We start from the raw sequence: 12,178 nt of genomic DNA, 5'->3' as shown, positions 1-12,178 counted from the left end.
TTTTAAAAGATTCTTATAAACAATAAAGTCCTCAACCAGACTGGAAATTTCTAGAAAGTTGATCCAATGTGTTCCATTTTTCTTTTATATTTCCCCCCATTGAATGCTTGGCACATTTGTCATGGTTACCTTTTAGGTCTTAGAATTTTTTTTTTTTTTTTTGAGGGATGGAGTGGGGGAGGGTGCTTTGTTCTTTTCATTTCCAATTTTTATCAACAACCTTCTTTTACATTTGGGAGCACTGAGGCTTACAGAGCAAAATAACATATACCCTGAAAAGCAGAACTGAGATTCAAACCCTGGTATGCTTTAGGTCTAAATGAGCACTGTATCTCAGTACATTTCATAGAACTCCGAGAATTTGACATGAAATAGAAATTAAAAAATACATAAGCTGACCACCTTGCCTCTTATTTTATAAATTGAAGATACTAGGTCCAGATGTGAGACGGAATTTGTCCAGGGTCCCAAAGGAAATGGCAAAGCAGGGAGTCATTTGCTAAATAAATGAATTTCATGAATCTGTGGAATTTCCGTAGCAGTTAGGAGAAGGATATTTTTGTATACCTCATGAGTTCAAGTTCCCTCTGAAATGTCTAGAAATTCTTACACTTCTCAAGTTTTAAACAATTAATTCATAACTGGGCAAATAAATATAAAAGTTATACTCACCTACTTTTAACAAATCTCAAATAATAGAATTGCAGAATGTAAAAATTTTCTTATTAATCTTCTGCCTCTACTAGTCTCAGTTTACTAGCACTCAATTTATATCAAGATTCCTTTGGGGAATAGAACTAGATTAGTGATGGCAATTTTTAATCAAACAAAAGTCTGGTAGAAATTTTGAAAATATTCAACATCTGGAATCTCATTCAATAAACACTTGATCACTATTGACTTCATAGGCTACGCGAAGTGTTAAGGACACTAAGTTGAACAGAAGAGCGTTGTGTCTTCAGAGGTCTCACAGCTTAATGGAAAGACAGACATGGTCTGAAAAGTGTTACGATAGAAGTAAAGAATATATACAAATAAGAATCAAACTCAGTAGAGGTTCTTAGAGAAAATGTCAAATGAATACATAAATTGAACTCATGCTTAGAAAATCTAGTGTTTATAAATCAGTATCCCAGAAGTTCTACAAATATTCTTGAAAAATGTCTTTTTAAAAAAAAAATTCTTTGTGAATATAACCCTATCTTGCTTATTGCAATGGTTAGCTGTTGATGTGTAACAAATTACCTCAAAATGTAGTGGTTTTTAAAGTAATAGCATTTATCATCTTACAGTTTCTGAGGGTGAGGAATTTGCATATGGGTTAGCTGAGTCCTTTGGCTCTGTCTTCTCCTAATACTGCATGATATTGGATAGGGCTATGGTTATCATAGGATTAATTGGGTGGATTCATTTGCAAGATTCCTCTAGTGATTATTGGAAGGATTTGTTTGTTTTCAGGCTATTGACTGGAGTCTTTCTTTGTTTTCTTTTCCTTTTTGTTTGCTTTTTGTTTTCTTCTGGTGATAGAGGGGATAAGAAAGAGACACACAGAGAGAAAAGAAGATGAGAATTCTCTTTTACAACCTAATCTTGGAAGTGACATGACTTTTATCATATTCCATTTATTGGAAGCAAGTTAATAAATGTTTAAAAGAAGGGGAATATGCAAGAGCATCTTCAATACCACAAGGTGATCACTGGGGACCATCTACCACCTATGCTTATTCTATGAATTTATTCTCTCAGTATCAGTCAGGGTTCTCTAGAGAAACAGAAACAGGAAGTATAATTTTAAAAAGGGGACTTATTAGGTTGGTTTAAGTGACCAGAAGCTGGATAGTCCACAATGGCTATCTGCAGGCTGGAGAGCTGGAAGAACCAGTAGCTGCGCAGTCCAAGAGGCTAAAGCCACAGAACAAGAGGGATCAACAGTGCTACCCTAGTAGCACTGAAGACAGAAGGCTTCTGGAGAATCACTGGCAGAGTCCTCTTTGAAGAGTGAAGAAATGAGAGTCCGATGTCCTCAGACAATTGCAGCAACAATCAAGAACCCATTTAAGAAGAATCCCAGCTTGCATCTGCTGCTGCTTCCTTGTTTTTCCAATTTTTATTCTATCCAAGCCATCATCCTATTGAATGGTGCTGCCCACACTTAGGGAGGGTCTCCATTTCAGTTGGCTATCCCACATGCCAGTCATTCCTAGACACACCCTCATTGACACACCCATAAACCTCTTAATCCTTGACATCTCTTAATCCATTGAAGTTGACGATTCTAATAAACCATTACACTCTCCATGAGCAATATTTGCAACCCCATTCTCCCATTGGCCCAAACTAGAAATACAAGACTCACCCTGTTATCCTTTACTTCTTCCACCCTAGTTAATCCATTATCATGCCTTTTCATTTCTATTCCACCATCTATGTATTTCTCAAGGTCATTATGACTGAGGGGACTGTTTTCTCATTTCTGCTGCCATCTCCTTAGATCAGACCCTTTTCACAGACCCTTGCCTGGATTTAGGATTGAAACAAAATCCTCAACGTTCTTTCCAGCTCCCATCTGTGTTCCTTCCAGCCATTCTCTTCACAGACCTGGTGCCATCTTTCTAAGGCACCAAATTGAGAAGGTCAGTCCAGATTCAAGTCCCTCAGTGGCATCCCACAGTCTTCAGGACCAAGCTGGCACTCCTCAGGTTGGAAAACAGGTTCCTGGTGGTCTGACCCTACTACTCAAGCACCCCACTTGCCTGTACTGCAGCTACTTGAACAGTTTGCAACTTCCAAAGTAGTAGTGCACTATCCCCTTGAAATAGTAGGTCCCCTTTCTTCCATTGAGTGATCCTCACTAGGACTCTACCCAGACATGATGTTCTCTGAGGAGCCTTCTCTGACCTCTTAAAGGCAGATTAGGGTCCCACCAAGCACTCCCTGAGATCCTGAGATAACTTGCTTATTTATCACATCACACTGCAATGATCTGTTTTCACATATGGTGCACTCAGCCTTCACCAGTCTCTAAGCCCACTGAAACTGTGTCTTTTAAGTCATTCTATCCCTAGGGCCTATTAGGTGCTTGTTAATGAACAGTTAGATAAATGATGATGGAAACTCCAGAACACTTTTCTGCTTCTCAGTTCTCTCTACTTCTTTTATATCAGTTATCAGGGACAGTTGCAAAATTTGTGGTCCCAGTGCAAAATGGAAATGTGGTGCCCCTTGTTCAAATAGCAGGAAAAGAGCTGCTTTCCATCTTCTTTCTCTTGACTCGTCATGATGCTTTTTATTTGCAATTAAGTATGATGCCCCTCAGCATGGGGATTTTTGCAGGGAGAGTGCACCGTCCATGCATACTAGGAAGTATGCACCCCATCCTGCTGCTGCATGTATCTGTGCCCTCTCATTCACTCACTTTGAGGGAGTGGCCGTTGCTGGGTCCAGGTGTGAGAGCAGGAGGCAATGTACCCATCCTGGGGAAGCAGAGCAGCACATGACCTGAGGTTCCAAGTTCTAAGTGCATAATCCTTTGTCCCCTCAGATTTTACTTACAAAACACAAGTTCAGAGATAAAGTTATTGACAATTTTAAGGTGGTGACCACAGACCATTAAACCCCAAGCCTGGGGCCCCCTTCTGAGCTCAGAGCATTGTGAGACAGAATGGCTATAAACCCATGAAACCAGTCTTATCAGTGATCCAAATTCTATTGAATGCATTCTTGTACAATTGGGATCATTTCCACTGTTTTTGCTTTTTATCTCTACCAGCCTTGGTGGGATCAGACTTTGGAAAACTTCCTAAGGCAGATCTAAATGCTTGGGAGGAAGTAGTATTAGTTTTCAGGGAATATCAGAGAAAGCTGGAAGCCTTCCTGAAATAATGCTGTCTCCATTTCCTTGGGCACAGATGTCTAGGAAGCCCAGAGTGCTCCACCATGTTTACCAGTTATTAATAAACATTGTCCAGATCAAATAAGGTAAGATTAAGGTAGAATAGAGTGGAAAGTTTAGTCCTTCTGAAAACTACCTTCCATGAATTTCTTTGGCTTTCCTCCTCATGTCTAAGATTATCCCTATTCTGAGTTCTAGACCCAGCCCCTTCTCCCTCCTCAGTAGCTCATTCTCCCAAGGTCATCCTCTATGTTCATCTTTACCCTCTTCTATGGGCTCCTCATAACCCTCAAGTCCCTTTCACCTTAAACCCCAAACTTTCTCTCTCCCCCTTAGCTCCCTACAGCTATCCATCTCTTTCTCTCTTCCCTCCAACCAGCATCTCTTTAAGTGTTGGCTGTAGAATGCTCTACATCTTCCATCTTGCTTACAGTCGGACAGCAGTCTGACTTTCTGCACTCATTCCTTAGGCTTCTGGACCTGCTGTCTTCATGGCCACTCAGCAATATCCTTGTCATTAAGTCCCATACCTTGCTGAGTTCTTGCTTGAGCTCTGTGTTGCCATGAACACCATTGATTTTGCCCTCGTTGAAGGTGTTGATCTTGCCCTCCATGAAGCACCTCTTCCCTGGTCCCAGAAGATGATGTACTCTTTGGTCTCCTTTCTCTTTGGCTTCTCTTCTGTTGGCCTCCTCTGTGGGTTTCTCTTCCTCTGCCTATATCTTAGCATGTGGTTACCCCAGGGTTCTTGCTAAACCTGCTCTCTTCTATTCACTCTTTGAACCAATAGTCTGGATCCGGGTTCCAATTTTGTCCCAATTTTCTTACAGATCTTGTGAATTACTTAAACCTTTTGAGCTTCAGTTTCTCTGTCTCTAAAAGAGGTTTTCTCAATCTTGGCACTATAGCTACTTCTCTACTTACTATGGGGTCACATCCCAACAAACCTATCATAAGTTGAAAATACCCTAAGTCAAAAAGCATTTGATATGCCAAATTTTTTAATATTTATTTTTTAGTTATAGGTAGACACAATATCTTTATTTTATATTTATATGGTGCTGAGGATCAAACCTAGTGCCTCATGCATGCTAGGCAAGTGCTCTACCACTGAGCCACAACCCCAGCTCTGATACACCTAACTTTCTAAACATCCTAGCTTAGCAACACAGTATGCTGGAGTATCGGTTGTTTACCCTTGTGATTATGTGACTGTGTGGGAGCTGTGACTTGCTACTCTTGTCCAGCATCTTGAGAGTATCATACCCCATATGTCTATCCCAGGAAAAGATCAAAATTCAAAATTGGAAGCATAGTTTCTACTGAATGCATCACACTATCATAAATTTGAAAAATTGTAAGTTGAACCATCTTTAGTTGGAGACTGTCTGTAATTATACTTTGAGTCAGATAAGTTTTTTCCTTAGGAGAGACTGTTCTGTATATTGCTGGATGTTAACTAGTATTCCTGGCCTCTGCCTGCTGGATGCCAGTAGCACCTCCCAGCTGAGACACCAAAAATGTCTCCAGATTTTGACAAATATTCCCTTGGGGGCAAAATTTCCCTGGTTGAAAATTACTGCTCTAAAAGGAGAAATTTAACTAGGACATCTGTATTCATTCTAGGGCTTCCATAACAAAGGACCATGAACTGCATGGTTTAAACACCAGTCGTTTATTGTCTCACAGTTGTAGAGCTGGACATGCAAAATCAAGGTGTCAGCAGGGTCAGTTCCTTCTGTAGTCTTTGAGGAAAAATCTGTTCCCTGACTTTCTCCTGGCTGCTGGTCAAGATTACTGTCTGTCTTTGACCTTCCTTGACTGCTGTCTGAGCTCTTGATCACGAGGCATTCCCCCTTGTGGGTCTGTTTGCAAGTCTCTCCTATTAGACCAGTTGTATTGGATTAGGATGCACCCTACTCTACTATAACCTCTTACATAATGACATCTGCCATGACCCTGTTCCCAAATAAGATCATATTCTGAGGTATTAGGGGTTAGGACTTAAAATTCATTTTGAGGGAGACACTATTCAACCCATAACATCACCCCTTATATTTCTTGTGAACTCCCACATTCTATAATCCTATTTAAAATACAGGGAATAGCTGGTTCGGTGGCACACGCCTGTAATTCCAGCAGATCTAGAGGCTGAGACAGGAGAATCTCGAGTTCAAAACCACTTCAGCAAAGGTGAGGTGATAAGCTACTCAGTGAGACCCTGTCTCTAAATAAAATACAAGATAAGGCTCTGGATGTGGTCAAGTGCCCCTGAGTTCAATCCCTGGTACTCCCCCAACAAAAAACCAAACAAACACACACAGGGAATATTGGTCTTAGTGGACCCCAATGTAGTTTCAGATTCTTTCTCCTCTGTTTCTTCTTGCACCAACCACATCTCTGGACACTTCTCTTTGAGCAAACTCTTGCTTTTAATTTCACTTACTTTTCAAAGCAAGTAATAAGACAATGGGAATTTTGATTATAGCTAGTCTACTTAGTGTCTGGTGTGTAAGATTGACAAAAGACCTCAATAAATGTGATGGAACACCCCTACAAGGCTCATCTCCTGCCCTTCTGATACTACAGACACACATCACGAAATAAGTAATATGAATTCGTCTGCATAGTGAAGGGAATTATGTTATTTTGGAATAACTCAATGACTCCCCTGTTACAAAAATTACTTCTGCAATTTCCAAATAAGGTCACATTCTGAAGTGCTGGGGGTTAGGACTTGAAATTCATTTTGTGAGACACTATGCAACCTATAACATCATCCCTTATGTCCCTTGTGAACTCCCACATTCTATAATCCTAATAAAAACACAGAGAATATTGGTTTTAGTTTGGCCATGGCTCTGCTCAGCCTGACCAAAGAAATGCTGTTTCCAGAATAGAACAATGAGCAACTTGGATGAGGCATCAACGTTCAGTGGCTCATGGTGTTTATTTAATCATCTGGTGTCTTGGGTACTCTGCTAAGGATGATCCCAGGAGGTGCTGACCAAAACCCTTCGGAGTCTCGATGTCCCCTATGGTATCATGAGCCCAGAGAGATAGAAAGTGGCTGTTGTAGGAGGAAGCACAGCATCCCCAAACCACAAGGTCTTTTTGAGGTAGGTCTTCAGTGTAGAGCTCCAGCAGCTGGGGCTCAGGGGTCAAAGGAATCAGGACATTGGGTCCATGGCCCTGTCTCAGAAATCTGGCTCTTATGAACACACAAGAGTTCCCAAAATAGAGTAGCAGCTCATCTTCTGCAGTCCTCTCTGCTCCCCTTGCTGCCTTCATTTTGCTAATAGTTTTGAAGGACTTTGAGCCATGACGATGATCTCATAGCCTTGTCTTGAAGGCTTGAAGACAACATGCTTTTGTTGTTATATTCTGAATGTATAAGCAATTACTTGAGTAGTTTAAGTCAGAAGTCTCTCCTCTTAGTAATGGTGCTTTTGCCATGAATTTTCTGGGAAACACCCAAATCCTTAGCTCTCTATTCTCTGTTGCTTTCTTATAAACCCAGGCAAACACAAGTAGCAGTCCAGGAGAGAGATGGGCAAGTGTCCCGAAGGGTGGCTCAGATCCTAGGTGGCTGGTACCATTCAGAAGAGCAGGCATTGACTGAAATTTCCATCAGTACCTGCGAATGGAAAGGAAGAAGGACTTACAGAATCTTACTGGAGAAGTTAACTGAATTAAGAAATGGCAAAGGGCCCTGTTTAGGCAAGCAGCAGAGAGGGAAACCTGAGTGGATATAAGAGGTTGTGACAAGAAAGCTAGGCATACTGGCAGTCCCTGGAATTCTCTGGCCCTTTCCACTCCTCATTGTTCTTTGCCAGACCTCTTTTCACATTTATGTGACCCCAAGGTCCTCCCCAGTTTTTGAATTTCAGCAAATGAAATCTACAAAAGGCCACTGACTCAGAGGTCTGCAGATGTTTAGCAGCACAGCTCAGCCTAGAATCCTGTCTCTCTGGCCCAATGTTCTTAGGCATTTTGCAAAGAGAGCAAAGTCCAGGCCCGGAGGAGGGGAGACTACTTTTAGGCATGGGGCAGAGGGGGCCACCAACATTGATTTATATTGTTACCTCCATGGAGAATCTACCTCCCACATTCCCAACCCTGAGCTGGGCCCTCGGGAAGACAGTGAGGATGCTTTTGATTTCAAGATGTGTACCATATTATCAGAGAGGTAAAGAGTTAGAGAACAGAAGAAATAGTCAAAGTATTTCTTATGCATCTGCCACAGGGGAGGTGCCCTTCTTGCTCCTGGTGAACCAGAGTACCAGCCTTCAAATGCCTTGCATTCCAGAGAGGGGTAACATCCAAGAAGCCCACGAATGGTACTATATCAATAAAGTAACTTCATCTTCAGTGAAGTCCTATGAATATGACAAACTGGGGTCATAAGATGGAGGGTGAATGAATGAGTCAAGGTGGAGAGGACCTTTCTGCCAAAGTGACATTTGAGTTGAGGACTGAACAGTGAGAAGGAAGGAGCCATATGAGAATCTGGAGAAAGAGCATTGCAAGCAGAAGGACCAAGTGGTGTCAGGACTCTAGGGTATGAACAGGCATGTCCGAGAGTGGTGTGTGCCAAAGGTAGACAAGTAAAAGAGTATGGGATATGAGGTCCAGAGAGCATCAGGGAAAGAAATATGGAAGAACTCACCGGCTTTGGGGATATTTTGATTGCAATGGGAAGCTATTGAAGGTTTTAAGAAAGGAAGGAAGGGTTCTGGATTAAGTTCTAGAAAGATTCTCGTGCTACTGTGTGGAGGGTGAGCTGCAGTAACTAGAGCCATCAGGATACTGTTACAGCCATCTGGGTGAGAGATGGTGGTGGCTGGAACCAGGATTTCAGCAGTAAGGGTGATAAGAAGCAGTCATAATGGCAGTATGGTATGGAGATAAAGCTGAAAGAACTAATTCATAAAAGTTTGTGATTTTCCTTTTGTCATTTACCGCGGGGAGGAGTTATGGAACAATTCTGTTTGGACCACAAGATATTTGAGATGCCTTTAAGATATTGACCTCAACTCATGTTCAACCAGAGAAGCAGAACCATTACCATATATATGTAGTATATATACACACATACACACACACATTCATATATATACACATTCATATATATACACATTTATATATATATATATATATATATATATATATATATATATCCTCCTAGAATTATTAGAGGAGAGGGGTCTTCAAGATCATTGCCATACACACACACACACACACACGTGCGCACGCACGCGCACACACACACATGTACACATATACACACATACACATATATGTGAGTGGACGGAAGTGGAAGTGGTCAACCACTTTCAATACCTCTGAGAATACCAGTAGGATGAAGACTCTGTGAAGGTTGCCTCCAGGAACTGCTTAGGCTGTCATTCCAGAATAAATACAGCACTGATCAAAGGAATCAAGGATGATCAGGTGTGGGAAGGATCAATTCATCTTAATCTCTGGGTTACTGGGGCAGACCTCAGAAACAAGTTGGTGCTTGAGAAGGGCCATGAATGTCAGGTAGATTTGGAGTATCTGTGATGAACGGGGATCTGCAGGGGTTTGTTCATCTCTAAACATTTTCAAGAGCCACTTAAAAGTCACAAATCCCTAACTACTTCCCAACCACCCACACAGGGACCTCTCAGCCTCCTATGCACATCTAAGAATAGCCCACTTGGCTGCAGTTGGTCTGAAATTCTTGCTTTTTACGTTAAAACAGTTGGCCACTATTTTAGGGCTGACACTCCCTTCTACAAATGAGAAGAAGTGCCACTGCTCCTTGGAAGCATTCTCACTTATTTGCTGTTGGCAAAGGAATGTGTCAGAACCTGGACAGTAAGTCAAAGTGTTTGCCGAGAGGAGTCACTTTGGTCCTTTGCCTGTGGGGAAATCTTGATTTCAGTGGCTCAAGAACAGGTACAAGCCAAATTAAAAGATTAAAGAAAAAAAAAACCTTTTAGTTTATTTAGCTTTGGAACCATCCAGAAATCTTCCAGGGTGCTTTTCAAACAAAAGGAGTCCTCACTTATAAAGGGAGAAATAGAGAAATACAAGGAATCTTGAGGGACGCCATTTCTATGTAACAGATGATTGGATGAGACAGGAGGAGGCAGACTCAGTCTCCTTTATGCTAAATAAGTCATTGTGTGTATTTTGGCAAGTGAATAGCATACTCTTATGTTATTTTAAAAATACTGATTTATGAAGGATTTACGGAATAGCTATTTGAAGATTGGTGATGAAACCAATTGTTTAGTTCTACATCAGATTTGTGTCTTTTTATCCTTCTAGAATTGCTAGAGGAAGGGGTCTTCAAGGTCATAGCTATTTAAAGCAGAGTTACATTGTGACTCTTGTAGATCATTGGTGCATTTGTCTTCATGAGCTTCTTCCTCCATTAAAAAAATTTAAAATTCTCTCTCTCTCTCTCTTTTTTTAGCTATATTGGTATAAAGAGGAGTATATTAAGATTACATATTAAGTATTTTCTTTGACCTAAAATTCATTCTTTTCTCTTCTAAAAAGAAATTAAAACATCTTTTTTGTGGGATCTTGTGTTAGTTTCCTGTTGCTGCTGTAACAGACTACCACAAAAAACGTAATGACTTCAAACAACATAAATTTATGATTTTACAGTTCTGGAGGCCAGAAGTCCAAAATCAGTCTCGCTGGACTGGAATCAAGGTGCTGGCAGGTCTGCTTTCTTCTGGAGACACAGGGCAAGATCTGTTTTTGCCCTTTTGACTCCTAGAGGTTGCCCACATTCATTGGCTTGTGGCCCCTCCTTCCACCTTCAAGTCTCTTACTGACTCTGAACTCTGCTGTCATCATCACATCTCTCTCTGATTCTTTTCCCTCCCACCTCTCTTAGAAGGACCCTTGTCTTCATGTGGGCCCACCCTGATAAACCAGGATAATTTTCCCATCATCAAATCCTTAATTTAATCTCATCTGCAAAGTCCCTTTTGCTCTGAAGTATCTACAGATTCTGGGGATTAGACTTTAGATCTCTTTGCTGGTGGGAACATTCTTCAGCCTATCATAATCCATGAAAGCATGGGGAGTTGGGCACTGTACCTATTGTGATCCATGGATAAACTGGTCCTGACTCTAAGTACTGGTCCAGAAATGTTTGCACCAGAATGTACAAGGCAGTGCTTCCTTCATTGAGAAAGTCTTTCTACAGAAGAGCTGTGCTTCATGACAGAGTCACTTACCTTCTGGTGGAAGCTTCTAGCTCCTAACAGACCAGCTTCAGACTGCTCCAAGTTCTGTCTGCAATAGCTACAGGGATCGGGCTGGGGATGTGGCTCAAGTGGTAGCGCGCTTGCCTGGCATGCGTGCGGCCCAGGTTCAATCCTCAGCACCACATACAGCAAAGATGTTGTGTCCGCCGAAAACTAAAAAATAAATATTAAAAATTCTCTCACTCTCTTAAAAAAAAAAATAGCTACAGGGATCTTCCCATGATTTTAATCACTCTCTTTATGTACACTGGTTTGGTCTGTCCTTGGAGGGTGCTGTGGACATGATCTGTCTTCTTCAAAGTGGACTGTCTGGTCAGAAGTTTGAGGAGCAGTCCTGATCTCTGGCCAGTGTTGAACACTCCTGGGGGTTTCTACAGAGTTGAATTCTTATTGAATGACAGGTTGGATAGATGGGTGGCTTAACTGAAATGAATTGATTCAAATATTGCCAACTGAATAAGTTGGCTATTTTTAAGTTGGTTTTAAAGACAAAAGTCTTTAAGGAAAGGAGACAAATAAAAAACGCTGGGCAAATAAATGTCTTGGAAGTCAGGTACCATGGGGAGGCAAATGTCTTAGGCTGGGTTAGAGGCTCCCAGTGCAGATCCTTGAGGCTCTGATGCCCTTGGGTCCTTTGTCCACGTGAATGGTGAGGGGCTCTCCCGATTCTGGAGGCAGGTGGCGGTGGCTGGCATTCGGTGGAGAGTGGGAGAAGAGGGCCTGCGGCGGCGGCGGCGGTGTCTAACGAACATGAAATTCTCTTCTCACTTCACGCGTCCCTCTCCATCTGACATGGCAGGTGTGTGAGGAAGAATGGTGTGTGAATCGATTCGGAGAGGATCAGTGACACGGCAGCGAGCCGGGCCGCGCCCCGAGCCATTGATCGCCTCCAAATCAATTTGCACACCGCTCCCTCTTAGGTCACCTGCCATTTCAGACAGGGAAGGGAACAGTGAAGTGAGAAGGAAATGATGCCACGAAGTCTGGGGACCCTCTCTCAAGAACGTGGGGG

The sequence above is a fragment of the Marmota flaviventris genome, chromosome 14 (assembly GCF_047511675.1).
Source record: "Marmota flaviventris isolate mMarFla1 chromosome 14, mMarFla1.hap1, whole genome shotgun sequence".
Classification (NCBI taxonomy): Eukaryota; Metazoa; Chordata; class Mammalia; order Rodentia; family Sciuridae; genus Marmota; species Marmota flaviventris.
The sequence above is the reverse complement of the archived record's forward strand: the minus strand, read 5'-3'. Positions refer to the sequence as shown.